General features: G+C 45.6%; 2 long non-coding RNA genes across 2 annotated transcripts; one reads left to right on the forward strand and one right to left on the reverse strand.

The window, feature by feature from the left end:
* The first annotated feature begins 1,961 nt into the window (after positions 1-1,961).
* On the forward strand, positions 1,962-3,753 carry LOC140422710 (uncharacterized). The gene is made up of 2 exons (XR_011947561.1): positions 1,962-2,095; positions 3,387-3,753. It is a non-coding gene; the product is annotated as an uncharacterized lncRNA (long non-coding RNA).
* Positions 3,754-15,033: 11,280 nt separating this feature from the next.
* Positions 15,034-25,114, reverse strand: LOC140419972 (uncharacterized). The gene is made up of 2 exons (XR_011946118.1): positions 24,654-25,114; positions 15,034-24,392 (listed from the first exon to the last, which is right to left on the reverse strand). It is a non-coding gene; the product is annotated as an uncharacterized lncRNA (long non-coding RNA).
* Positions 25,115-26,387: the final 1,273 nt, after the last annotated feature.

Consider the following 26,387-nt stretch of genomic DNA (forward strand, 5'->3'; position numbering starts at 1 on the left):
AATGTAGGTACAGTACTACGTTACAAATGTAGAAATAATAATCCATGTATTTTATTACAGAACCATCAATAATATCTACAATACATACCATATAACAACACTAGACATATCTCTGTCCAATATTAAATTTTTAAAAATTAATTTACGGGATATGGACAATGCTGGTCAGGCCAGCATTTATTGCCCTTCCCCAGTTGCCCTTCCGAAGTAGTGGTGAGCTGCCTTCTTGACCTGCTGCAGTCCTGGAGGTGTAGGTACATCCCCTGTGCTGTTAGGGAGGGAATTCCAGGATGTTGCCCCAGGGACAGTGAAGGAATGGCAATATATTTCCAAGTCAAGGTGGTGAGTAACTTGGAGGAGAACTTCCAGGTGGTGGGCTTCCCAGGTTTCTGCTGCTCTTGTCCTTCTAGATGGTAGTGGTTGTGGGTTTGGAAGTTGCTGTCTGAGGAACCTTTATGAGTTACTGCAGTGTATCTTGTAGATTGTATACACAGCTGCTACTGTTTGGAAGGTGGTGGAAGGTTTGAATGTTTATGGAAGGGGGTGCAATCAATTAGGCTGCTTTGTCCTGGATAGAGCTTCTTTGTTGTTGGAGCTGCACTCATCCAGCAAAGTGGAGCGCATTCGATTACACTCCTGACTTGTGCTTGTAGATGTCTGGTGGACAGGCTTTGGGGTATCAGGAAGCGTGTTACTCGTCGTAGGATTCCCAACCCTTGATCTGCCCTGGTAGCTACAGTATTAATATGGCTAGTCCAGTTCAGTTTTTGATCAATGGTAACCCCCAGGATGTTGGTTGTGTGGGTGTCAGCGATGGGAATGCCACTGAATGTCAAGGGGTGGTAGTTAGATCCTCTCTTTTCGAAGATGGTCATTGCCTGGCACTTGTGTAGCGCGAATGTAACTTGCCACTTATCAGCCCAAGTCTGGATATTGTCCAGGTCTTACTGAATTTGGACATGGACTGCTTCATTATCTGAGGAGTTGAGAATGGTGCTGAACATTGTGCAGTCATCCACAAACATCACCACTTCTCACCTTATGATGGAAGGGAGATCATTGATGAAGCAGCTGAAGATGGTTGGGCCTAGGATACTGCCCTGAGGAACTCCTGCAGTGATGTCCTGGAGCTGAGATGATTGACCTCCAATCACCACAACCATCTTCCTTTGTGCCAGGTATGACTCCAACCAGTGGAAAGTTATCCCCCGATTCCCATTGACTCCAGTTTAGCTGGGGCTCCTTGATGCCATACTCGGTCAAATGCTGCCTTGATGTCAAGGGGAGTCACTCTCACCTCACTTCTGGCATTCAGCTCTTTCGTCCAAGTTTGAACCAAGGATGTAATGAGGTCAGGAGCTGAGTGACCCTGGCGGAACCCAAACTGAGCTTCCTGGAGCAGGTTATTGCAGAATAAGTGCCACTTAATAGGACCTTTGATGACTCCTTCCATCACTTTGCTGATGATGGAGAGTATTCTGACAGGGAAGTAACTGGCTGGGTTGGATTTGGCCTGTTTACTGACCCCATCAATGCCAGCCATCTCCTGGAGAAACCAGCCCTTTAATTGTGAACATCCTTTTAGCCAGACAAATAAATGTGTCGAGCTGAGAGAGCAAAGGATGTCAATGTCTTTAAGCGAGAGAGAGCGACCTGGGCCAAGCTTTGCAGAGTCCGCACCCTCACTTCCTTTCCCTTCAGTTGCTGCAAGTGACCAATTAAAGGTGAGAATGAGAATAGGGGAAGAAAAGAAAGTGTTTTACTCACAGATGTTGGAGACAGGAGTCTGTGTGCAGCTCAAGCTCATTCAGGGTTCAAGGAACAACAGCTTTGCTCCGCAGAAACCTCCTTTTCCAACTTCCGCATCTGATTAGCGGAGGGGCAGATTCTTTCCGGTCCTCCCAGTCTTTCCATTGGTGAACATCTGAGCGGAAAGGTCAGCGGAAGTGAGCTCTCCTGCACATGCGGAGCTTCCCCTCTCCCTGAGACATGCGCAGTCCCGGGTCAGGGGAGGGGGATATCACCGACGGCCGGAACTGTCAGCCGGTTGCCTGGAAACCGTTTCGAGGATGTGTTGGGGAAGAGAGAACAAAGGGTGGGGACGGGGCTCGCGCGTCCGCGCGCCTGCGTGTGCGCACTAATGCATTGACGTCACCGCGGAGCGGATCGATTCCTATTGGCTGATTTAGAGGATGATCTCCTTTGTGATGTCACAATGTGGAGATTAGACAATGAGTTTCAGACTAAAACTTCCTCCTCTGGGCAACATCTGGGAGCAAATCAATGTCTCCCCCTTTCATAAGTTCATAATGTGGAGATGCCGGCGTTGGACTGGGGTGGGCACAGTAAGAAGTCTTACAACACCAGATTAAAGTCCAACAGTTTTGTTTCGATGTCACTAGCTTTGGAGCGCTGCTCCTTCACCTGAGGAAGGAGCAGAGCTCCGAAAGCTAGTGACATCGAAATAAACCTGTTGGACTTTAACCAGAAGTTCATAAGATATAGGAGCAGAATTAGGCCATTTGGCCCATCGAGTCTGCTCTGCTATTCGGTCATGGCTGATCTCATCCTGGCCTTATCTCCACTGTCCTGAGAGTTCTTCAGAACCATTGAACCCGATTAAAAATCTGTCCAACTCTAAATGTACTCATTGTCCCAGCTCCACTGCACTCTGGGGTAGTGAATTCCACATATTCACAGCCCTTGGGAGAAACAGTTTTTCCTCAACTCTGTTTTGAATAGGGCAGCACTGTGGACCAGTGGTTAGCACTGCTGTCTACGGTGCTGAGGACCTGGGTTCGATCCCGGCCCCGGGTCACTGCCTGTGGAATTTGCACTTTCTCCCCGTGTCAGCGTAGGTTTCACCCCCACAACCCATAGATGTGCAGAGTTGGTGAATTGGTCACACTAAATTGCCCCTTAATTGGAAAAAAAAATAATTGGTTACTCTAAAAAAAAATGTTTTTTAAATTAAAACTGTTTTGAATTTGCTACCGCTTACCGTAAGACTATTACCTCTCGTTCTGGAATGCCCCACAAGAGGCAGCAGCCGCTCCAAGTCTACTTTATCTTTCCATTTCTTTTCTCATCCTGAGGGGTCATTGGTAACTTGCAGCAACTGAAGAGAAAGGAAGTGAATCTAGTCGATATGTTCCACACATTTTGAGTTCAGTAATATAGACATATTTATGTCTGGCAGTCTGCATGGAGATTTTCAGGCCTCTCCAAGATGGGAAGCAGTGAGCAGGGATCTGTCAGTCAGCCTGAATCAGCACCTTTAGAGAATTAGGAGGATGAACATTACAGAGTGAGAATGGAGGGAGAGTGTGTTGGATGGAAACTAGAATTGCCTGTTCTCAATTTCCATTTATAAAATCCTTTTACAGGATATTAGATGAAGATTTGCAGAAAAAAAACGAACGTCACTTCAGGATTTGGAAGAGTCACTTGGTTTTTCAGGACCTGAATATCATCAGGAGAACCATCACTGCAAAAGATACTTCTGGGGTTAAGGATTGCCAGTCAGGCAAAGGAACAGAATGGAAGTAAACACAGGAACGAAGAATCACATTGGGCTGGTTCCAGGAGAATTGAGTGACAACTTCTGTGACGTAACCATGGAGTGTGATTTTTGATTGTCTTAAAAGTAAAAGAGCAACATTCTATTTATAGTTTAAGGGATACGTTCCCTATAAAAATAGTGTTAAGGCATTGTTGCTTCTAGTTTGTTGCAGTAAAAATCATAAAACATGATGTTTTTGCGCAGGCGCAATGCTATTGTTCGTCTGGAGGAGAGTCCTTTGTCCCGCGGAAGCAAAGTTAGTGTCAGGCGGTGGGAGGGAGGATCCACAAACCCTTCACAATCATTGTCAGCTCCCTAATTTGCAGCTGCGGGGCTTCACCCTCCTAGGAACAGGCCCAGGTTACAGGTCACCATCCTGCTTCAGCGATTGGAGGATGGTTCACATCAGAGGATGGGGGAGGGGGGAGACAATAAATAAGAGCTTACACTTTGCACTCAAATCAATGACGACTCTGATCTCTGGAAAGGAAGGAAGCCCTGGGAGGTGGGCGGGGAGGATTCACAAACACCTGCTGGAGGCCCCAAACCCCCAAGAAGAACACACAGATCCTGATTTTGCAGCTCCCGGGGCTTGTTTGCTTCAGCTGCGGCTGTCTTGTTGAAACAACAGAGTGAGCGGAGCATCAGGGTACCAGTGACCAGGAGAGAAAATTACCCATTTATTCTCACTCTACACAGAGGGACTTGAGAACTGAACCCAGCCAGAGTGGAGGGAGTGGGTAAACTGTAAGGAAAGGAATTTTGAAGGTGATTTGAAAGGTTTGGCAGACTGACAAACTCTCATGGTGAAAATTAAAGGTAAGCCTGCACGGGTCTGCGTGAAGAGGTGGGCGGTGTTGGGTGGGCTGCTGACAGAAATGTGAGGCCAGGGAGGGGGTGGTTGGCTGCCAGAAGGGTTGGAACAGAGTTCTACATAGGTCCAGTTGACGAGTCAGACACCCAAGCAGCAAATCTCAGTGGATTCAAATATGGCCCATAAAATGTGGGCTGGTTTGTCACCCTGGGGTTTGGATTCCAGCATAGGGAGGAGGGAGAATGGATGTGATGAGGATTTACTGTTTCGCAGAAAGAAGTGCAGAAAGCCTGTTCCATACAAACGAAAATTGTCTCTCCTTCATTTTTATTCGGTGTTGACAATGATGATGTTTAGAAACTCTTTTTATGGGAAATTTGAAATCTACAGGTGTGAAATCGTCCAACCTGGAGAGACACAAGGACATCCACACCACAGACAAACCATGGAAATGTGGGGCCTGTGGGAAGGCATTCATATCTCCATCCCAACTGGAAACTCATCTGCATAGTCACTCAGGGGAGAGACCTTTCACCTGCTCCATGTGTGGGAAACAATTTAATCGATTGTTCAACCTTCGCACACACCAGCGAATTCACACTGGAGAGCGGTCATTCATCTGCTCTGTGTGTATGAAGGGATTCAGCAGTTCATCACACCTACTGAAACACAAACGTGGTCACACTGGGGAAAGACCGTTCATGTGCTTCAAGTGTGGGAAGAGATTTACTAATTCACCTGACCTTCTAACACACCAGCGAGTTCACACCGGGGAGAGGCCTTTCAACTGCCCCATGTGTGGGAAGAGATTCACGCAGTCACAAAACCTAATGAGACACAGGCGAGTTCACAAATAACCTCTGGAAGTAGATTCAGCTGAACGGATGATATCAGTGTCAGTGACAAAGAAATCAATGAGCTCCTTGCACTTGTTTGAAGTCAGGAAAGAGATTTAAGAAGATATTCATGAAGAACAGAATCTGGGTTGTCTTTGCTTCCAGGAACAATCCAGAAATAGTGATCAATTTAGGCAGAGGAGAGCAGGGCCAGGTAGAGCTGGATGTGTTGCTGCTGCCTCTGGTAATCAACAGTTCAACCAGTTGATAAGACTGCGCCAAGTGAAAAGGGAATTGGTAAGAGTGAGAAAATGAGCAGCAAATTATCTTCAGGTTTACAGATGATAAAAGTTGGGAAGTTGGTCAGGAGTATGTTGCAATCATCAAGTTTAAAGATAACAGTTGCATAGATGTTGGTTTCAGAGCAGACACACTGAGGTGAGGGCAATATTATTGAGCTGGATATAAACAGTCTTAGTGATGGTGCAAATATGTAGTCAAAAGCTCATCTGGTCAAATATGACATTGAAATCTGCATTAGTCGCACACAGTGCGCGTACCACCTACAAGATGCACTGCAGCAACTCATCAAGGCTCTTTAGACAGTACTTTTCAACCCTTGACCACCTCATACGACAAGCACAGCAGACACAGGAGAACACCATCACCTGCAGGTTCCCCTCCAAGCCACACAACATCCTGACTTGGAACTATGTCACTGTTCCTTCACTGTTGTTGGGTGAAAATCCTGGAACTCCCACCCTGGCTATGCTGTGACTCAACCTACACATCATGTATTACAGCGGTTTGAGAAGACAACTCACTACCATCTTCTCAAGGGCAATTTGGAGTGGGCAATGATTTCTCCCAGCAATATCCACGCCCTGTGAAAGGATAAAATAAACACAGTTTCCAGGGAGGTGGATGGTGACTAGAGAATGGAGTTTGTAGCAGGGCCATAAGACAATGGCTTCACTATTTATTTTTTAAAATAAATTTCGAGTTCCCAATTATTATTTTCCAATTTAGCGTGGCCAATCCACCCACGCTGCACATCTTTGGGTTGTGGGGATGACACCCACGCAGACACTGGGAGAATGTGCAAACTCAATGACTTCACTATTTCCGATGTTTAATTGGAGGAAATGTCTGTTCACCCAATTCTGGATGTCAGACAAGTCAGGACGATGTGTGAATTGGAGGTGGTGGTTTTCATATACACCTCTTACTTTGGGGAAGTTGGGGGTTTGAGATTCTGTCAAAGTTATTGTTCAAGTTAGACCATAAGACCATAAGACATAGGAGCAGAAGTAAGGCCATTCAGCCCATCGAGTCCACTCCACCATTCAACCATGTCTGAAGTTGTAGTTGTATAAAATCTGTCTCTTTCACCTCTTGTCTCTCCACTTCTATTTGTCCCCTTCTGCTCCCAAAGTGTCCAGAGTCTAGTGTCAGCCCACTGACCCAGGGTGACCGGCCGCCACCTTGGTAGAAACAAAGTAGAAACTTGGTAGAAGTGGCGCACATGTGGCCATTTTGGTGAAGGAACAGGAAGTGGAGGCTTCAGGGTCCCAGTGACCAGAAGAAAAATCATTCTGAACCCTGGACCAGCTCTACCCTCCCATCCAATAATTTTAATATTCAAACATAGTTTTCAGTTGATATTTTTGAAATACTCTCGTACTGCCCACTGCAAAACCTTCATTGAACTACCTGTATCACAATGGCAGTTGAGCAAAACTCAGTGAGTTCCAGGATCTGCCTGAAAAGGCAGCGATACGATTCACTAATTAATTTTAAAAGAGAGGTGGATAGTTACCTGAGGATGAGAAGGTGCAAGGCGAGGGACATGAAACTGGACTGAGGGACTGAACAAGTCCGTTCTTTCTAAAAGTCAGCACAGGAAAGATGGGCTGAACAACCCCCATCGCCCCCTCTTGTGCAATGCATCTCTACGATTCTCGGAACCTGAATGGAAGCAAAATAAAATCCGAAATCGTTATTGGTCATTTTACTAAATGTAAAGAGTACACTGTCCATCAAGAGCTACTTAAGAGCAGAATAAACAGGAGCAGTTGGAGGACATAGAGCCTGCTCCACTTTTTCTCCTTGTCGCCATTTTCCTTCTTTCCCCCGTATCCAATAATCTGTTGAATTCAGTCTTGAATATACTCAGCGACTGAGCATCCACAGCCTTCAAGGTGTCGAATTCCAATTGACAAACTTGAATGAAGAGACGCCTCATCTTATTCACATATCGCCATTGACATCTCAAGATGTTTTACCGGAGGATAGGGAGACAGTGGTTCCTACAAATAGTTGTTTGTGGTTCATTGCAGTTCCTTGACAAGGTATTGGCTGTATTGTGAGTGTTGTGAAGGCTGAGCTGACTTTTCTGGTAGGCCTGCTTTCCAGAGATGATCAGACAAGAGTAATGCTGCTGGGCTCAACGCTTTTTCATCAACAATGATTCAGCCTCTGCAGGAAATTGAGAAAAGAGGCAGCATTGCTCTGCAGCCACACAGGATAGTACTGGTTAGATTCAATGTCTTTATCCAGAGGGTGTGGAACTTGCTGCCACAGGGACTGGTTGAGGAAAACAGCATGAATGCACTTAGCAAGTTGCAGACACAAGAGAGAAAGGAATAGAAATACCTGCTGACAGAGAGAAGTGATAGGCTCATGGGGAATATATACACTGACACTGGGTACAATGACCTGTTTTTGTGCTGTCTATTGAGTTTCATTCTACTTTGATTATTTTTACAGGGTATGGAATGGAAAGACTTACAGGCAGCAAACTCAAGGTTTGAGAGCCTTTTAATTTCTCAGGATATGAATATCATCGACCCCTGAATGTGGAAGGAGAAATGTTTGTCTTCTATGTGAAAGGAGAAATGTTTGCACAGAGTGCTGAATTTGGTGCATTTTGAGTGCTATAGTAAGAGTTTGGTGACCGAGGGAGTATAAGGCTTCATTTTTATCTAAAGTTTAGTCTTTCTTTTATTTAGTTAATTAACTTAAAAGTTGCTGTTTGGTTTTGAAGAAGGTGAATTTTCAATCAGCTTTAAACAAGCTTCTACTTCTAGGCACTTGCAGCTGGAGCTTGTTAATTAGTTAATTGGATTAGGCCAGTTTTCAGAGGCTAGATTCACAGTATAAAAGTGATCCCCTACAGTGCAGACTTTGTTTGCACTGAGTGCTGAATTTGGTGCATTTGAGTGCTATAGTAAGAGTTTGGTGACCGAGGGAGTGCTGAATTTGGTGCATTTGAGTGCTATAGTAAGAGTTTGGTGACCGAGGGAGTGCTGAATTTGGTGCATTTGAGTGCTATAGTAAGAGTTTGGTGACCGAGGGAGTGCTGAATTTGGTGCATTTGAGTGCTATAGTAAGAGTTTGGTGACTGAGGGAGTTAGGTGAGGAGGGAGTAAGGTGCTCCTTTCATTTTGTTTCCGACATTTCCGCAAAGAGTGAGAAGAGAGCCAGGAGTTTACAGAAAGTGTAGCTGACTGGGAGCAGAGTCGGAGGGCGAAGATCTAGTTAGTCCACAGGGCGGCTATATTCTGTCAGGTAAGAGGGGATGGAGGCTAGGCCAGTTGCATGCTCCTCCTGTAGGATGTGGGTGGTGAGGGATACCACCGGTGTCCCCGCTGACTATACCTGTGGGAAGTGCACCCAACTTCAGCTCCTCAAAGACCGTGTTAGGGAACTGGAGCTGAAGCTGGATGAACTTCGGATCATCCGGGAGGCAGAGGGGGTGATAGAGAAGAGTTACAGGGAAGTAACCACACCCAATGTACAGGACAAGAATAGTTGGGTTACAGTCAGGGGGAAAAAAACAAACAGGCAGACAGTGCAGGGATCCCTCGTGGCCGTTCCCCTTCAAAACAAGTATATCGTTTTGGATACTGTTGGGGGGGATGACCTACCGGGGGAAGGCCCTAGCGGCCAGGTCTCTGGCACTGAGTCTGGCTCTGGAGCTCAGAAGGGAAGGGGGGAGAATAGAAAAGCAATAGTTGTCGGAGATTCAATGGTTAGGGGAATAAATAGGAGATTCTGTGGTCGCGAGCGAGACTCCCGGAAGGTATGTTGCCTCCCGTGTGCCAGGGTCAGGGATGTCTCGGATCGTGTCTTCAGGATCCTAAAGGGGGAGGGGGAGCAGCCAGAAGTCGTGGTGCACATTGGTACCAAAGACATAGGTAGGAAAAGGGGTGTGGAGGTAATAAACAAGTTTAGAGAGTTAGGCTGGAAGTTAAAAGCCAGGACAGACAGAGTTGTCATCTCTGGTTTGTTGCCGGTGCCACGTGATAGCGAGGCTAGGAATAGGGAGAGAATGCAGTTGAACACGTGGCTGCAGGAATGGTGTAGGAGGGAGGGCTTCAGGTATTTGGATAATTGGAGCGCATTCTGGGGAAGGTGGGACCTGTACAAGCAGGACGGGTTGCATCTGAACCAGAGGGGCACCAATATCCTGGGAGGGAGGTTTTCTAGTACTCTTCAGGAGGGTTTAAACTAATTTGGCAGGGTAATGGGAACTGGATTTGTAGTCCAGCAACTAAGGTAGCCGATATTCAGGACGCCAAAGTGTGTAATGAGACAGTGGGGAAGGGAACACTGACAAAGGAGAGTACTTGCAGGCACGGAGATGGGTTGAAGTGTGTATACTTCAACACAAGAAGCATCAGGAATAAGGTGGGGGAACTTAAGGCATGGATCGGTACTTGGGACTACGATGTGGTGGCCATCACGGAAACTTGGATAGAAGAGGGGCAGAAATGGTTGTTGGAGGTCCCTGGTTATAGATGTTTCAATAAGATTAGGGAGGGTGGTAAAAGAGGTGGGGGGGGGGGGGTGGCATTGTTAATTAGAGATAGTATAACCACCGGGGCAGCAACGTAGCATGGTGGTTAGCACAATTGCTTCACAGCTCCAGGGTCCCAGGTTCGATTCCGGCTTGGGTCACTGTCTGTGCGGAGTCTGCACATCCTCCCCGTGTGTGCGTGGGTTTCCTCCGGGTGCTCCGGTTTCCTCCCACAGTCCAAAGATGTGCAGGTTAGGTGAATTGGCCATGATAAATTGCTGTTAGTGTCCAAAATTGCCCTTAGTGTTGGGTGGGGTTGCTGGGTTATGGGGATAAGGTGGAGGTGTGGACCTTGGGTAGGGTGCTCTTTCCAAGAGCCGGTGCAGACTCGATGGGCCGAATGGCCTCCTTCTGCACTGTAAATTCTATGATAACAGCTGCAGAAAGGCAGTTCGAGGAGTATCACCCTAATGAGGTAGTATGGGTTGAAGTCAGAAATAGGAAAGGAGCAGTCACCTTGTTAGGAGTTTTCTATAGGCCCCCCAATAGTAGCAGAGATGTGGAGGAACAGATTGGGAAACAGATTTTGGAAAGGTGCAGAAGTCACAGGGTAGTAGTCATGGGTGACTTTAACTTCCCAAATATTGAGTGGAAACTCTTTAGATCAAATAATTTGGATGGGGTGGTGTTTGTGCAGTGTGTCCAGGAAGCTTTTCTAACACAGTATGTAGATTGTCCGACCAGAGGAGGGGCAATATTGGATTTAGTACTTGGTAATGAACCAGGGCAAGTGATAGATTTGTTAGTGGGGGAGCATTTTGGAGATAGTGACCACAATTCTGTGACTTTCACTTTAGTAATGGAGAGGGATAGGTGCGTGCAACAGGGCAAGGTTTACAATTGGGGGAAGGGTAAATACGATGCTGTCAAACAAGAACTGAAGTGCATAAGTTGGGAACATGGGCTGTCAGGGAAGCAGACAATTGAAATGTGGAACTTGTTCAAGGAACAGGTACTACGTGTCCTTGATATGTATGTCCCTGTCAGGCAGGGAAGAGATGGTTGAGTGAGGGAACCATGGTTGACAAGAGAGGTTGAATGTCTTGTTAAGAGGAAAAAGGAGACTTCTGTACGGCTGAGGAAACAAGTTTCAGACAGGGCATTGGAGGGATACAAGATCGCCAGGAGGGAACTGAAGAAAGGGATTAGGAGAGCTAAGAGAAGGCATGAACAATCTTTGGCGGGTAGGATCAAGGAAAACCCCAAGGCCTTTTACACATATGTGAGAAATATGAGAATGACTAGAGCGAGGGTAGGTCCGATCAAGGACAGTAGCGGGAGATTGTGTATTGAGTCTGAAGAGATAGGAGAGGTCTTGAACGAGTACTTTTCTTCTGTATTTACAAATGAGAGGGGCCATATTGTTGGAGAGGACAGTGTGAAACAGACTGGTAAGCTCGAGGAAATACTTGTTAGGAAGGGAGATGTGTTGGGCATTTTGAAAAACTTGAGGATAGACAAGTCCCCTGGGCCTGACGGGATATATCCAAGGATTCTATGGGAAGCAAGAGATGAAATTGCAGAGCCGTTGGCAATGATCTTTTCGTCCTCACTGTCAACAGGGGTGGTACCAGGGGATTAGAGAGTGGCGAATGTCGTGCCCCTGTTCAAAAAAGGGACTAGGGATAACCCTGGGAATTACAGGCCAGTTAGTCGTACTTCGGCGGTAGGCAAAGTAATGGAAAGGGTACTGAAGGATAGGATTTCTGAGCATCTGGAAAGACACTGCTTGATTAGGGATAGTCAGCACGGATTTGTGAGGGGTAGGTCTTGCCTTACAAATCTTATTGAATTCTTTGAGGAGGTGACCAAGCATGTAGATGAAGGTAAAGCAGTGGATGTAGTGTGCATGGATTTTAGTAAGGCATTTGATAAGGTTCCCCATGGTAGGCTTCTACAGAAAGTAAGGAGGCATGGGATAGTGGGAAATTTGGCCAGTTGGATAACGAACTGGCTAACCGATAGACATCAGAGAGTGGTGGTGGATGGCAAATATCCAGCCTGGATCCCAGTTACCAGTGGCGTACCTCAGGGATACGTTCTGGGTCCTCTGCTGTTTGTGATTTTCATTAATGACTTGGATGAGGGAGTTGAAGGGTGGGTCAGTAAATTTGCAGACGATACGAAGATTGGTGGAGTTGTGGATAGTAAGGAGGGCTGTTGTCGGCTGCAACGAGACATAGATAGGATGCAGAGCTGGGCTGAGAAGTGGCAGATGAAGTTTAACCCTGAAAAGTGTGAGGTTGTCCATTTTGGAAGGACAAATATGAATGCGGAATACAGGGTTAACGGTAGAGTTCTTGGCAACGTGGAGGAGCAGAGAGATCTTGGGGTCTATGTTCATACATCTTTGAAAGTTGCCACTCAAGTGGATAGAGCTGTGAAGAAGGCCTATGGTGTGCTCGCGTTCATTAACAGAGGGATTGAATTTAAGAGCCGTGAGATGATGATGCAGCTGTACAAAACTTTGGTAAGGCCACATTTGGAGTACTGTGTACAGTTCTGGTCACCTCATTTTAGGAAGGATGTGGAAGCTTTGGAAAAGGTGCAAAGAAGATTTACCAGGATGTTACCTGGAATGGAGAGTAGGTCTTACGAGGAAAGGTTGAGGGTGCTAGGCCTTTTCTCATTAGAACGGAGAAGGATGAGAGGCGACTTGATAGAGGTTTATAAGATGATCAGGGGAATAGATAGAGTAGACAGTCAGAGACTTTTTCCCCGGGTGGAACAAACCATTACAAGGGGACATAAATTTAAGGTGAAAGGTGGAAGATATAGGAGGGATATCAGAGGAAGGTTCTTTACCCAGAGAGTAGTGGGGGCATGGAATGCACTGCCTGTGGTAGTTGAGTCGGAAACATTAGGGACCTTCAAGCAGCTATTGGATAGGTACATGGATTACGGTAAAATGATATAGTGTAGATTTATTTGTTCTTAAGGGCAGCACGGTAGCATTGTGGATAGCACAATTGCTTCACAGCTCCAGGGTCCCAGGTTCGATTCCGGCTTGGGTCACTGTCTGTGCGGAGTCTGCACGTCCTCCCCGTGTCTGCGTGGGTTTCCTCCGGGTGCTCCGGTTTCCCCCCACAGTCCAAAGATGTGCAGGGTAGGTGGATTGGCCATGGTAAATTGCCCTTAGTGTCCAAAATTGCCCTTGGTGTTGGGTGGAGGTGTTGAGTTTGGGTAGGGTGCTCTTTCCAAGAGCCAGTGCAGACTCAGGGGGCCGAATAGCCTCCTTCTGCACTGTAAATTCAATGATAATCTATGATTAATCTAGGACAACGGTTCGGCACAACATCGTGGGCTGAAGGGCCTGTTCTGTGCTGTATTTTCTATGTTCTATCTGTGGGAAGGTCAGTGTGACTGGAAAAAGCAACGAGACACATACATATGCAAGTGAATGTATTCCAGTGAGCTGACTGTGAAAAGAGCCTTAACCAGTTACACAGCCTGAAAAAACATCACATCATTCACAGCAGAGAGAAACTGTACACGATGTTCTGTGTGTGAATGAGGCTCCAATCTGGAGAGACACAAGGTCATCGGCACCATGGAGAAACCGTGGAAATGTGGAGACTGTGGGAAGGGGTTCAAATCTCCATCCCTGCTGGAAGCTCATCAACGCAGTCACACTGGGGAGAGACCATTCACCTGCTGCCTGTGTGGAAAGGGATTTACTCAGTCAGCACACCTTATGAAACATCAACTTGTGCACAGTAGTACGAGATCTTTTAAATGTTCTGACTGTGAGAAGAGCTTCAAAAGTGAAATGGATCTGCTGAGACACCAGCGAGTTCACACCGGAAAGAGGCCATTCACCTGTTCCGAGTGTGGTAAGGGATTCACTCAGTCAGCCAACCTGCTCACACACCAGCAGGTTCACACTGGAGAGAGGCTGTTCCCTTGCTCCGTGTGTGGGGAAAGATTTAATCATTTATCTAACCTGCAGAGACACCAGACAGTTCACACTGGAGAGAGGTTGTTCACCTGCTCTGAGTGTGGGAAGAGATTCCTTCACTTATGGAACCTTGCTACACATCAACTTGTTCACAGTGATCAGAAACCTTTTAAATGTTCTGACTGTGAGAAGAGCTATAAAACTACATCTGATCTGCTGAAACACCAACACACTCACACTGGGGAGAGGCCGTTCATCTGCTGTGTGTGTGGAAGAGATTCACTTGGTCATCCCACATGCTGAGACACCAGAGACTTCACGAGTGACTGCAGGGGTTGGATTCTGCTGTTATTGCTGCTGTTAATCACATCCAGGACTGAACCATGTTCATTCTGACAGCTGGAGTTTGTTTCTGCTGATAATAATCCCTGTAACCAGTGGAGTTTAATATTTTGATATTTGTCAAATAAATTAATGTTTCAGACACACATTTTGTTGGGTCCTTAATTTCTCCAGGATAAGAGGCAACTAATTTGTGTCCTGTCACAGATTGCTCCATTTTTTGGACTTTTCTCCTTTCTAACTCTAGATTATTTCAATTCTCATACCTTATTACTTCTTTGGGTTTGAGGGTGAGACCCACACAGACACAAAATACTGTGTTTTCTGTATTGGACAATTACATTAAAATCTGGAACACGTGTAGATATGGATTGGTGTCTCCATATCATGTGTATAAAGTATTGATGTTCTCTAGTTATGCTCTTCCCCACAGTCTCTCCATATCCTCTCTCACAAGACCTTCCATTATTTTAAAGATTTCTATTAGGTTATCCCCACCGCCTTCATTTCTAAGGAGAGATGAGACCCAGCCTGTCAATCCTTTCCTGATATTTTATATGTACCGACACATTTCTGGTTTCACCATTATAAATCTTCTTTGCACCCTCTTCAGTGCCTCGGTATCATTTTATAATATCGTGACCGGAACAACATGCAGTGATCGGTGAGATACTTGATCCAAGAGTCACAGATAACCCAAAAAATGGGACCAAGCTAATATGCGATTTTACGCTGGTTTATTAAGAAACAACAGTTTAAAAATGATGCATAATGGACACACTAAACATCATACAGCCTGAGAATGATTTCCCAGTCCCAGAGGACAGACGGATGATGCAGAATGAGTACTGGTCTCCATGACTAGTGGCTGCAGTCTACTCTGGATGGTTCACTGCTGTGAGCCAGTGTGGGTGTTGTGTGAAGCCAGTCTGGACCTTTTTAGAAATCTCTTCCTGTTTTAACCTTTACACAGACAAATGGTTTGCGGATGGATCCTGACATCCAATCATATCAGGATTAGAAATGTCAATTTAAGAGCCTGTGTTAGAGACCAGTCCTGGGCAGAAAGAACAGGTCTGTCCTGTGTTTGTCACCCAGCAAGCTGCTGTGGAAGATTTCTTCACAGGCGAGAAAGGAAGTGAGCTATTCCTATAATATTCAATAAATGCTTTCATATTTTATCATTTATTTCTTACAAATCTTCCCGTCTTGAGAAGTGAATATCCTTATTGACTTCTCTCAACTGATTTCTGATCAACCCACCTATTTCTACACTACAAGCTTGTTTTCATAATTTCTTGATTACGTCGATAACACATTTCGACAACATACTAAAACTGCTAAAATTATCAGAATCAGCAACACAAATGCTTGAGCTGCCGCCAAGAATAAAAGTAAAAACCTTTCCAGTAAAATGTGATAACTGTTCACTTAGATTCATCTTTCCCAGCTGCAGAGCATCTCACACCATTCCAAATTATTGGCATGTTGAAAATACATCAGCTTCAAACAGAAGTTCATGCACGGACTTTAAAGATTCTCCAGCTCTCTGTTCACCTACCTCCAGCTTGTGGATATTTTCTAAATCCAGATTCTAGATCCTTTTTCACTTTAATTTCACACCCTCTGACAGATACAAGTGTGTATAATTAGATTCTGATTGTTTTAAAGTCTATTTTCCAGTGGAATATGTGTCAATATCATAATGATTTAAAATGTTGTCTCATTTTACTGACCACATTAATCACTCGATGTTGTTCTGTTATCGAATAGCTGAGTATGTCTGGGACCCACTCTTCAGTGCAGCTTCCAGCTTCACCATGCATTTCCACATCAGCACACCCACACTGGTATCCCAGTATCAGGCTCCATGTGCCACACACGTCACTCTTGGACTTTCAGGTGATCTTACCAAAACATCTGGCGCGTGGGCCGGGGGTGGGGGGGGGGGGGGGGGGATCTCTGTCGGAGGATCTGTACTTCTCTCTCCCTGCATGGCTCCAATGCCTCAGTCAATGGCCAATCAATTCAGTTTATCTTTTAAAGTTCAGAGGCAGGGACACATTTATCTCCAAGAGAAAGTTATCAATCTATTTGTCTGATCTACACTGATTTTCACTAGAATGTACATCGATATAACATTGATCTATTCTATTGAGCTCTCCCCGGGGTGAGTTATTCCAATTTCCATTGGGTAATGTGATTTTCTCGATCTTATTCTGAGTGGGCCATCCTATTAATCATTATTCAGTTTCATTCAGGAGTCCTGGAGAAACTTTACTGTCCAATAGTATTGCATTCACACAATATTGTCTTTGTATATCAGAGACACAAATATTTGAAATCAGTTTGGAGATAACTCCCATATCTCCCGTTCTCAAACACCCTGTTTTGAAAGATAAGAAATGGGATAAAGCCAAATCTTTAAAAGGCAAATTATCACCCTGCTGTCAGTGGAAAGGGTTAACTTCTCGGTTTGTTTGCAAACATTCCAAACTCTGCCAATTGTGCTGACTTTAGGTGACTTTCCTTTTCAGATCAAAGATGAACCAAACACCATTTTAATCTTTGTTTTCCAATTCTTTTGGGAAGGGGGTTTCAGCTTTGCCCAATTGTAACTTTTTCCCCCCATTCTCCTTGAGGCACCTTTCCAAATCACAGGAATAAACCTGAAGAAAAATAAAGCAAGAACATTAGCTTTCACAGGTAAGCTTCAACCTTCTTAAAGAGGGTGAAGCCTCCCACAGTTTGTGAGTTCTGAAACATTACTCCAAGATCCAAGGACTAAGCATACAAATTGGCCAGGAGAAACAACAAACCTGAGGATTGGGAGCAGGTTAGAATTCAGCAAAGGAGGACCAAGAGATTGATTAAGAAGGGGAAAATAGCATACGAGGGGAAGCTTGCGTGGAACATAAAAAACTGACTGCAAAAGTTTCTATCGATACATGAAGAGAAAGAGATTGGTGAAGACAAATGGCTGAGCAACTCAATACATACTTTGGTTCTGTTTTCTCAAAGGACGACACAAATAACATACCAGAAATGTTGGGGAATGCAGGGTTCAGAGAGGGGAGGAACTGAAGGAAATCAGAGTACAGAAATGGTGTTGGGGAAATTGATGAGATTGAAGGTCGATAAATCTCCGGGGCCTGCTAATCTACATACCAGACTACTTAAGGAAGTGACTCAAGGAATAGTGGATGTATTGGTGGTCATCTTCCAAGATTGTATAGACTCTGGAACAGTTCCTACAGATCAGAGGGAGGCTAATGTAACCTCACTATTTAAAAAGGGAGGTAGAAAGAAAATGCAAGTATAGATTAATCGACGTGATTACGGCAGTGGGGAAAAGTCTAAAGTCCATAATCAAAGATTTTATTGTGGAGTACTTAGAAAACAGTGGCAGAATTAGTCAGAGTCAACATGGATTTATGAAAGAACAAAGAGAAGGACAGCACAGGAACAGGCCCTTCGGCCCTCCAAGCCTGCGTCGACCATGCTGCTCGACTAAACTAAAATCTTCTACACTTCCAGGGTCCGTATCCCTCTATTCCCATCCTATCCATGTATTTGTCAAGATGCCCCTTAAATGTCACTATCGTCCCTGCTTCCATCACCTCCTCCGGTAGCGAGTTCCAGGCAGCCACTACTCTCTATGTAAAAAGCTTGCCTCGTACATCTCCTCTAAACCTTGCCCCTCGCGCCTTAAACCTATGCCCCCTAGTAATTGACCCCTTCATTCTGACCATCCACTCTCTATGCCCCTCATAATTTTGAAGATCTCTATCAGGTTGCCCCTCAACCTCCGTCGTTCCAATGAGAACAAACCAAGTTTATTCAACCTCTCCTCATAGCTTATGCCCTCCATACCAGGCAACATCCTGGTAAATCCCATCTGCACCCTCTCTAAAGCCTCCACATCCGTCTGGTAGTGTGGCGACCAGAATTGAACACTATACTCCAAGTGTGGCCTAACTAAGGTTCTATACAGCTGCAACATGACTTGCCAATTTTTACACTCAATGCCCCGGCCAATGAAGGCAAGCATGCCATCTGCCTTCTTGACTAGCTTCTCCACCTGTGTTGCCCCTTGCAGTGACCTGTGGACCTGTACACCTAGATCTTGCTGACTGTCAATACTCTTGAGCGTTCTACCATTCACTGTATATTCCCTACCTGTATTAGATCTTCCAAAATGCATTACCTCACATTTGTCCCGATTAAACGCTATCTGCCATCTCTCCGCCCAAGTCTCCAAACGATCTAAATCATGCTGTATCCTCTGACAGCCCTCATCGCTATCCGCAATTCCACCAATCTTTGTGTCGTCCGCAAACTTACTAATCAGACCAGTTACATTTTTCTTCAAATCATTTATATAGACTACAAACAGCAAAGGTCCCAGCACTGGTCCCTGCGGAACACCACGAGTCCACAGCCCTCCAATCAGAAAGGTACCCTTCCATTGCTACTCTCTGCCTTCTATGACCTAGCCAGTTCTGTATCCATCTTGCCAGCTCACCCCTGATCCCATGTGACTTCATCTTTTGTACCAGTCTACCATGAGGGACCTTGTCAAAGGCCTTACTGAAGTCCATATCGACAACATCCACTGCCCTACCTGCATCAACCATCTTTGTGACCTCGAAAAACTCTATCAAGTTAGTGAGACACGACCTCCCCTTCACAAAACCGTGCTGCCTCTCGCTAATATGTCCACTTGCTTCCAAATGGGAGTCGATCCTGCCTCGAAGAATTCTCTCCAGTAATTTCCCTACCACTGACGTAAGGCCCACCAGCCTGTAGTCTCCTGGATTATCCTTGCTACCCTTCTTAAACAAAGGAACAACATTGGCTATTCTCCAGTCCTCCGGGACATCACCTGAAGACAGTGAGGATCCAAAGATTTCTGTTAAGGCCTCTGCAATTTCCTCCCTTGCCTCCTTCAGTATTCTGGGATAGATCCCGTCAGGTCCTGGGGACTTATCCAGCTTAATATTTTTCAAGACGCCCAACAACTCGTCTTTTTGAACTCAATGTGACCCAGGTTATCTATACACCCTTCTTCAGACTCAACATCCACCAATTCCTTCTCTTTGGTGAATACTGATGCAAAGTATTCATTTAGTACCTTGCCCATTTCCTCTGGCTCCACGCATAGATTCCCTTGCCTGTCTTTCAGTGGGCCAACCCTTTCCCTGGCTACCCTCTTGCTTTTTATGTACGTGTAAAAAGCCTTGGGATTTTCCTTAACCCTATTTGCCAATGACTTTTCGTGACCCCTTTTAGCCCTTCTGATGCCTTGCTTAAGTACCTTCGTACTTTCTTTATAGTCTACACAGGCTTCATCTGTTCCCAGCCTTCTAGTCCTGACAAATGCCTCCTTTTTCTTTTTGACGAGACCGACGATATCTTTCGTTATCCAAGGTTCCCGAAATTTTCCATATTTATCCTTCTTCCGCACAGGATCATGCCGGTCCTGAATTCCTTTCAACTGACATTTGAAAGCCTCCCACATGTCAGATGTTGATTTACCCTCAACATCCGCCCCCAATCTAGGTTCTTCAGTTCCCGCCTAATATTGTTAGAATTAGCCTTCCCCCAATTTAGCACATTCAACCGAGGTCCGCTCTTATCCTTGTCCACCAGCACTTTGTAGATTTAGATCCCACCCTGATCCCCTTGCAGCCACGTCTCTGTGATGTCCACAACATTGTACCGGCCAATTTCAATGTGCGCAACAAGCTCATTGATCTTATTCCGTATCTTGCGATCATTAAGGTACAATACCCTCAGTCCTGCATTGACCACCTCCCTTCTCACACTTGTCACCTTTTTTATTCTGCCTGAGGGTGATGTCCTATTATTTTTGTTCTCTATTTCCTCTTCAGTTATGACAACTTCTAAGCTAACGTTCTGGTCCCCACCCCCTGCCATATTAGTTTAAATCCTCCCGAGTGATACAAGCAAACCTCCCAGCCAGGATATTGGTGCCCCTCGAGTTTAGGTGCAACCCGTCCTTCTTGTACAGGTTGCACCTGCCTCCGAAGAGATCCCTCTGGCCCAGAAATCTGAAACCCTCCCTCCTACACCACTGGTTTAGCCACGTGTTTAGCTGCACTATCCTCCTATTTCTAGCCTCACTGGCACATGGCACAGGGAGTAATCCCGAGATTACAACCCGAGAGGTCCTGCTTCTTAGCTTACTGCCTAACTCCCTGAACTCCTTCTGAAGGACCTCATCCCTTTTCCTGCCTATGTCATTCGTACCTATGTATACTACGACGTCTGGCTGTTCACCCTCCCCCTTCAGGATGTCCTGTGTTCGTTCAGACACATCTTTGACCCTGGCACCAGGGAGGCAATACACCATCCCGGGAAAGGGAAATCATGCTTGACAAATCTATTGCAATTCTTCAAGGATGTAACTGATGAGTAGTTGATGAGGGGAAGCCAGTGGATGTGGTTTATTTGGACTTTCAGAAGGCTTTCAACAAAGTTCCACATCAGAAAGTTAAACCGCATGGGTTTAGGGATTGTATATTGAGATGGATAGAAAACTGGTTGGCAGGCAGGAAATAAAGAGTAGGAATAAACAAGTATTTTTCCAAATAGCAGTGACCAGTGGGGTACCGCTAGGATCGGTACCAGCACCTCAGCTATTCACTATATCCATGATTTAGATGAGGGAATAAATGTAATATCCCAAAATTTGCAGATGGCACAAAACTATGTGGTAGGATGAGCTGTGAAGAGGATGCCGAGATGCTTCAGTGCTATTTGGACAAGCTGAGTGGAAAAATGCATGGCAGATGTAGTACAATGTGGATAAATATGAGGTTATCCAGTTTGGTAGCAAAAACAGGACGGCAGATTATTATCTGAATAATTATAAATTAAGAGAGGGGAATGTGCAATGAGACCTGGGTGTCTTCGCACACCAGTCACTGAAGGTAAGCATTCAGGTACAGCAGGTGCTGAAGAAGAAAAATGGTATGCTGGCCTTATTAACAGGAGGATTTGAGTACAGGAGCAGGGACGTCTTGTTGCAATTATACAGGGCCTTGGTGAGGCCACACCTGGGATATTGTCTGCAGATTTGGTCTCCTTATCTGAGGAAGGGTGTTCTTGCTATAGAGAGAGTGCAGTGAAGGTTTACCAGACTGATTCCTCGGATGGTGGGACTGACGTATGAGGAGAGATTCAGCCAGTTAGGATTATGTTCGCTGGAGTTCAGAAGAATGAGAGGGATCTTATGGAAACCTATAAAATTCTAACAGGACTAGACGGTAAATGCGGGAAGGATTCCCGATGGTGAGGGAGTCCAGCACCATGCGTCATAGTCGAAGGATATGGGGTAGACCACTTAGGACAGAAATTAGGAGAAATTTCTTCACCCAGAGAGTGGTCAGCCTGGGGAATTCACTACCACAGAACGAGTTGAGGACAAAACATTGTCTGCTTTCAAGAAGCAGTTAGATACAGCTCTTCGGACAAAAGGGATCAAAGGATGTGGAAGGAAAGCGGGGAACAGGTTACTGAGTTGGGTGATCAGCCATGATCGTAATGAATGATGGCGCAAGCTCAAAGGGCCGAATGGCCTCCTCCTGCTTCTATTTTCTATGTTTCTATGTGAGGGTAAAGTTTGTCTTGAGGGAATCAAACATTTTGGCGCCGTTTCCAATTGTACAATGAAATTGTGATTCACACTGAAAGGTTCACTTTCACTCAGTAATGATAATGTTTCACTTTTCTCAGCATAGACATTTTAGATTAAATACCAATTGTTCACTTCTCTTGTAGCTGGTGTGTGGAGATCATGTTCACTGCAGACCTGTCAGCAGAGAAACCGCACTGTGCTTCTGGATACATTCAATCTGCAAGTAGATGGATCTTTTAGACATGACCCTAGTGAAGGTCCTCCCAGTGATGCTAAGGAGTGAGATGTCCCTGTAGTTGTTGGACTCTCCTCTGTCACTGCTGATTTTATATATTGTGATGATTTTGCATCACACGTATGGAATGGTTCCTGTCACCCATCAGAGACGTCGGAGGTCATGAAGGTGTGACAGCCGATGGGACTTTCCGTGTGTAAGCAGATCAGCTGGAATTCCATCCTTGCCGGGTGCCTTTCTGAATGACCTTTTGAAGTTCAAGTGGTGAGGGTTCCTTGTCCAACTCAACCATGACAGGAACTGCAATAGAGACAATCAGAGTCTGGGAGAGGTCCAGCTCACAGTCGTGATCAACCCAGCAGAACATCTGTTTACTTCTGTTGGTAAGAACTTCACCAGCTGCCAATTTCAGCCGGGCAACTTTGGTGATGGTCGGATAAAGATCCCTCTTGATCCCATCAGACATAGATTTCCATTGTCACAGGCAGCTTGGAATTATTGACAGATTCTGGTCCAATGTTTATTTGCACAGGATCTCCGTGATATTTACACAACTGTCTTGGCTACTTTCAAGTAATGCAGTGTCCAAGCTGTTGGGTTTATGTTGCACATCAGGTCGACTTTGCTTTTTGCTTCAATGACAAGACGTCATCTCGGCTGAGTGAGTCTGAACCGGTCTTTGTTGTGGGTTTCACCTTTACCAAATGTTGCTGTTGCTGTGTCAGAAATGATTCAACTCAGCGACTTACAAACTTCATCAGTATCAATGTTGATGTTCAGGTTTTTAAACGTTTTTTAAAGTACATGTATAATATTTCACAGTTTGTTTCGCTTCCTTCACAATTTAATATCATAATGGACAGAACACTGAAGAAGTCAGTAAGAATTGTCAGCAAGGATTAATCTGCAGTTTCTAATTGGAGATGTCAATCAGTGGAACCTTTTAGACACTGATTTGCATCAAAGATCAAGTTAGGATTGAAGTGCAAGTTCAGAATTTTACTGTACATGTGTTCATGTTGAGAGTTCTTGAATTAAGGAGAAAAATCACAAATGGGGCTTTTAAAAAGGGACATTGTAGTCCCAAAAATCATTGACATCTTCAGGATATTAAACTGCAGCCAGTTATAGGGATTGTTAACATCAGCAGAATCAAACCAGATATTGTCAGACTATCAATCCTGGATGTGATTAGCAGCAGCAAAACAGCAGATTCCAATCCCTGGTCATTTGTGAACTCGCTGGTGTCTCAGCAGGTGTTGTGACTGAGTGAATCCCGCTCCACACAAGGAGCAGGAGAACTGTCTCCCCCCGGTGTGATCCCACTGATGTGTCAGCAGTTGGGATGCCCAAGGAAATCCCATCCCACACACGGAGCAGGTGAACGGCTTCTCCCCAGTGTGAGTGCGTTGGTGCTCACTGAGGTCAGTTGACTGGCTGAAACTCTCTCCACAGGTGATGCACCTGAATGGTTCCTCGTTTGTGTGCATTTGGTGGTGTGTCTGGAGGGTGAATACCTGAGTGAATCCCTTCCCACACACAAAGCAAATGAATGGTTTCTGACCCGTGTGAATTCGCTGGTGTTCAGTGAGGATGGATAAAGACTTGAATTTCTCTTCACAGGTTGTGCAGCTGAATGGTTTCTTCTCAGCGTGAACTCGCTGGTGTAAGCGAAGGGCAGATGACTGAGTGAACCTCCTCTCACACACAGAACAGTTGAACGGCCTTTCCCCAGTGTGAACGCGTCGATGGATTTCCAGCCGGGGTGAAGAATTGAATCCTTCACCACAGTCCTCACATTTCCACGGTTTCTCCATGGTGCCAGTTTCCTCATATCTCTCCAGTTTGGACAGTCCGTTGAAGCTTTGTCCACACACACAGAACACCTGTATGGTTTCTCCCTGCTGCGAATCGTGTGATTTTTTTTACAGGATGTTTCACTGGTTGAAGCTCTTTGTACAGTCAATGAACCGGAACACTCTCATTCCATTGTGTGTCCTGATACTTTTCCAGTCACAATGATGTTTGAAATGGTGTCACACAGGCAGAACACACAAACATTTCTCCTTCCAAATTCAATGACTAATGATATTCTGGCCGTGGCGACTCGGTGACTCTGTCAGGTCATGCTGTGATGTTCAGTTTGAGCTTCCTGTCTGTAAATCCACCCATTCTAGTGCCCTGGAAAAGAAGTTTACAAAACGTTATACAGAGAGAAATCCTGAACATACAACATATTTTCCTCATTTGTACCTGCAAAACAGTAAATCCTACTCCCATACACTCTCTTGCTCCCTGGGCTGAATGCAAATCCCAGGGTGACTAATAGTCCCATATTTTACAGAAATGTATCGGAGTCCACTGTCCCAGTCTGCATGCTGCCTGGATGCTGGCTGTCCTACAAATTGGATCTTTGTCACTGCACAGAACCATGTTCCTTACCGCTTCTATGTTCCAACAGCTCTGGCAAACACCACCCTTAATTTTCACCATGAGAGTTGGTCAGCCCGTCAAACCCAGCACAGCACCTTCACAATTATTTTCCTTACAGTTTACCTCCTGCCTCCACTCTGGCTGGGTTCAGTTCTCAAGCCTCTTTGCAAAGTGAGAATAAAATCAATTAATCACTCATTTTCTGTCCTGGTCACTGGGACCCTGATGCCGGCTCACTTGGGCACACAAATAGTAAACAAGCCCCGGGAGCTGCAAACTCGGGACCTGCAGGTTCCTATTGGGGGTTTGGGGCCTCCAGCGGGTGTTTGTGAATCCTCCCCGCCCACCTCCCAGCGTTTCCTTCCTTTCCAGAGATCAGAATCCTCATTGATTTGAGTCCAAAGTGTCAGCTCTTATTCACTGTCCCCCCTCCTCTGGTGTGAACCATCCTCCAGTCGCTGAAGTAGGATGGTTAACCTGGGCCTGTTCCCGGCAGCTGCAAACCAGGGAGCTGACAATGATTCTGAAGGGTTTGCGGATCCTCCCACTCACCGCCTGACGCTGACTCCGCTTCTCCGGGACAAAGGAGTCCCTTCCCGAGGCCTACATTGGAATTGCGCATGCTCCAAACTCCGTTCCCGCGCCTGCGCACTGGTGTCCAACTATAGCAGCCGCATTGCGCATGCTCTGCATCACAATGCCAGGTTGATTGACAGCAGCTCTAGACCAATACGAAGAGGGAACAAACCTGGCTGCCTGAACGGGAGCGGCTGATCCACCAACCAATCAGAGTGAATGAGGGGCGGGCCTGAGCTCGGATCTTCCTCATTGGTTGAAACTCTGCAGCATTTTGAAAGCTAATTTGTCTCAAACTCCAGGAGAAAACTGCACCTTTCTGTTTGTGGCTTTAAACAGATGAGACCCTGAGGGTGTGGAGCAAATATTTCAACGTTTGTTCTTCAAATGTGGAAATCTGAAACTATGTCCACACAATTCAGGGGCTGCCTTCAAAATAGAACTGGGCAGACAGGGAATGTCTACAGTAACAGAATATGCTGGACAATCTCAGCAGGTCTGACAGCATCTGTGGAGAGTAAAGGGAGCAAATGTTTTGTGTCTGGATGACTCTTTGTCAAAGCCATCCATACTCGAAACATTAGCTCCCTTTCTCTCCCCAGATGCTGTCAGGCCTGCTGAAATACTTGAGTTTTTACTGCTTTTGTTTCAGATTCCAGCATCTGTCGTAATTTGCTTTTATCTGAATGTCGACAGTACCTTGTTTTGGGGTCACTGCGTATCATTTTCCCCCCACTTACCATTACCTGTTTAAATGTGAAGAAAGAGCTTTTCAAGAATGAGACACAGTAACTGACACCCTGTTCAAAATGAAACTAAAGTCACTGTCTGGTTTTACCAAGGATATAGAGGCTACCCAGGCCATGGAGGCAGATTAAGAAACTTTGTCGCCAGAGCGGCACGGTAGCACAGTGATTAGCACTGTTACTCCATAGCGCCAGGGTCCCGGGTTTGATTCCCGGCTTGGGTCCCTGCCTGTGCAGAGTCTGCATGTTCTCCCTGTGTCTCCGTGGGTTTCCTCCAGGTGCTCCGGTTTCCTTCCACAAGTCCCGGAGGACATGCTTGCTAGGTTAATTGGACATTCTGAATTCTCCCGCCGTGTACCTGAACAGGCGCCGAAGTGTGGCGACGAGGGGATATTCACAGTAACTTCAATGCAATGTTAAT

Source organism: Scyliorhinus torazame, chromosome 5, assembly GCF_047496885.1.
Source record: "Scyliorhinus torazame isolate Kashiwa2021f chromosome 5, sScyTor2.1, whole genome shotgun sequence".
Taxonomy (NCBI): Eukaryota; Metazoa; Chordata; class Chondrichthyes; order Carcharhiniformes; family Scyliorhinidae; genus Scyliorhinus; species Scyliorhinus torazame.